The sequence below is a fragment of the Lactuca serriola genome, chromosome 9, assembly GCF_051521515.1.
Source record: "Lactuca serriola cultivar US96UC23 chromosome 9, Lser_US96UC23_V15, whole genome shotgun sequence".
Classification (NCBI taxonomy): domain Eukaryota; kingdom Viridiplantae; phylum Streptophyta; class Magnoliopsida; order Asterales; family Asteraceae; genus Lactuca; species Lactuca serriola.
In genome coordinates this window covers 23,556,617-23,559,777 of record NC_136416.1, presented here as the reverse complement: position 1 = coordinate 23,559,777, position 3,161 = coordinate 23,556,617, and the positions used below count along the sequence as shown (strand labels likewise).

General features: G+C 38.7%; 1 pseudogene; it reads left to right on the top strand.

Moving 5' to 3' along the window:
* Window positions 1-279: 279 nt before the first annotated feature.
* On the top strand, window positions 280-2,722 carry LOC145075439 (U-box domain-containing protein 44-like; annotated as a pseudogene).
* Window positions 2,723-3,161: the final 439 nt, after the last annotated feature.

The following is a 3,161-nucleotide window of genomic DNA, read 5'->3' as shown; positions in this document are numbered from 1 at the left end:
AAACTTTTCCCAGCACTATGCCAGAAAAGACAAATGGTTAAGAAAAAGTGATTAAGTAGAAAAGATTTAGCACCCCATCCACCTGAAGGTAGTCTACCTGGAAAAACAGAACCTCAATTAACAAAATAAAATCGATTTAAAAGTTAAAGAAACTAGAAAATACAAATAGTTAAAAAGACTAGAGAAGTACCTGCCATGGATACAGTTTTGATATTCCTCGTTTTTTATATGTTATGCATAACTCAGAAAGGAGTATCATGAACTCAATGTGCAGTCATTATGCCTGTTAACAACATCCAGATGTGCAGCAAAGTGACAGTTCACAAAACATATAATCTGACCACAGATTCTCATCCTCAATCCAACTCCTCCCTGTTGAAACTAGTAAATTTATAAGTTGTTATTATTACATAACCAAAATTAAATGAGAATTTTATAAAGCAGTTACATTGAGCCTGAAGTTAGTTTAGATAAACCAACAATAAACTGTATGAAATAATTAAAAGAAAAAAAAAGTGAATATAAAAAAAGAAGTATTTTAGTAAGAGAAACTTGTTAGGGCGGCAACCGTTAGAACCGCTTCAATCGTTTTACTGTCCAATCACCGGCGACGTGATGGAAGATCCGGTGGAAACGCCGTCGGGGCATAGCTTTGAGAGGTACGTGATTGAGAAGTGGTTGGCGGAAGGGAATAATGGTTGTTCGATTACGAAGACGCCGTTGAAAGCATCGAGTTTGAGGACTAATAAGACGCTTCTTCAATCGATGGAAGAGTGGAAAGATAGAAACACGATGATTTTTATTGGTTCTATGAAGTCGCAGATTCTTTCTAATGCGGAGGAAGAAGTGATAGTGTTGTTAGGGAAGCTTCGAGTTTTGTGTTTGGAAAGAGAGCTTCATCAAGAATGGCTGATGATGGAAGACTACTTGCCTGTTCTTGTTTCGCTTCTTTCTACCAAGAATTTTAAAGTTAGATCGCATGTTCTCGTTATTCTTCGCATCCTTGCAACCAACAACGATGACAGGAAGGTATGAATCAATTTAGAATCACATCAAAACACCTCTAAAGAATTAAAAGTTGATAATCTTCGATTGGTAACTTACAGGAAACCATAGCGAAAACGCATGATGGCATCAAATTGATTGTGTGTTCTCTAGCACGAAAGATCAAAGAAAGTAAGTTGGCATTGCAATTGCTCATGGAATTATCAGAAAATGAGGTGGCAAGAAACATAATTGGGAGTAGTCAAGGTTGCATACTTCTTCTTGTTACCATATCTGGTAGCGATGATCCTCAAGCTGCCACTGACGCCAAAAAACTCTTGGATAATTACTCTTTTCTTCCTCAAAATATCGTGCAAATGGCCAGAGCTAATTATTTTGAACCTCTGCTTCACCTTCTTTCTTCAGGTAAACAATAATGTCTGTAATTAATGTTCAATAGAAATTGATGATGAAAAAACGAATCAGCACAGGGTCTGAAACTGTTCAACGGGAAATGGCGGAGACATTATCAGAAGTTGATATGACAGATCATGGAAAACTTACAATTTGTGAAATCGGAGCAGTAGAGTCACTTGTTGCTATGCTTTCTCACGTTAATATAGAGATGAAGAAGGCTGCCATTTTAGCCCTAGAAAAACACTCAGGTGTGCCAAAAAATGGATTAAAAATGATCAAACAAGGTGCAGTGGATCTGTTGTTTGGAATACTCTTCCATGAAAGCTTATCAATGTCGATTGTGGCTGAAAAGGTCGTAGCCACAATTATGAATCTAGCGTTATCATTAACTTCCGGTGAACTAGATCAACAGGAGATTCCATTTCTGGAATCGGAAGAAGATGTTTTTAAATTATTCTCTCTCATCTCATTAAACGGACCAAATGTTCAACAAAGTATTCTTCGAACGTTCCTTGTAGTTTCTCAATCTCCTCTAGGTTCAAACATCAGGAAAACTTTACGGAAGGTGAGTTTTCCAATTTTCTGTTTCTCTCCTTTGATTACATCGTCAATCGGTGCTCATTTATGTTCAATTTCATCATCAGATCTCTTCGGTTCAAGTACTGGTTCAGTTATGCGAGCACGAAAACCCAGTCGTCCGATCACCGTGAAGCTATTCTGTGGTTTGATAAAAGACGGGAGTGAGAATGACGAGACATTTCAGGAACACGTTAGGCCTAAATGTGTGGAGACTTTGTTGAGAATCATAACAGCTTCCGATAAAGTTGAAGAAGGCGTCGCTTCAATGGAAATCATCTATAACCTTCCAAAAAACCCTCAAATGACGCGATGGATTCTCTATGCCAAAGCACTCGAATTGATCGTTTCCATCCTCACCAATCGATTTCAGAAACCGGAAATCATGATCGAAAGTGCTTCCGGAGCTCTTTGTTGATTCACCGTTTCATCAAATCCAGATCTACAAAAAAAAGTAGCGGAAACCGGGAATATCACTACGCTCGTACACTTGCCTGATTCTGGAAGATCTTTGACTAAACAGAACGTATCAGTTTCACTCCGGCAGTTCTCCGAGAGCTCCAACAGCTTGACCCGACCCGTGGAGCCGAAATCAAGTTTATTTAGCTGTTGTTTGGCGTCACCGGAGCTAGGATGTACTGTTCACTCTGGAATTTGTGTAATCGATTCCCCTTCTATTGAAAAGAGCAGAAGAATTGAGAATTTCAGGAAAAATAACCACAGATGTGAATCACTTGTGATGTAGAAGCATACCTTGATCCATGTCTTCGCCTCTTCTTATCCATCCAATGGATTCTCTCGAAGCTTCAATTTCACAAGCAATCGAGAACCATCATCATCAAATAATGATAACGTGGACATATCAAGGTTTTCAATAGAGCTAATTGGGAACCATCGAAGCTTCGTATGTGAGGTTTAGCAGAAGATGTCGGTTTATTGTTGATGATGTTTTGGATTTCTCTAGGGTTTTTTTGAGCCAATCGGATGAATTAAACCCCTGAACCATATTTGAGCTAATCGGAAGAAGAGCAAACCCTTTCTCCTCCATAGCTTCATTCCTAAATTTAGGTTTCGTGGTAGGCTGGGTCGCTTTCTGTTTCCTTAGCATCAAGCTCTGATTGTACAAAACCTATAGTTTGACATGATATTAGGGCTTTTAGACTCCAAAAAGTTATTGTCGGCAA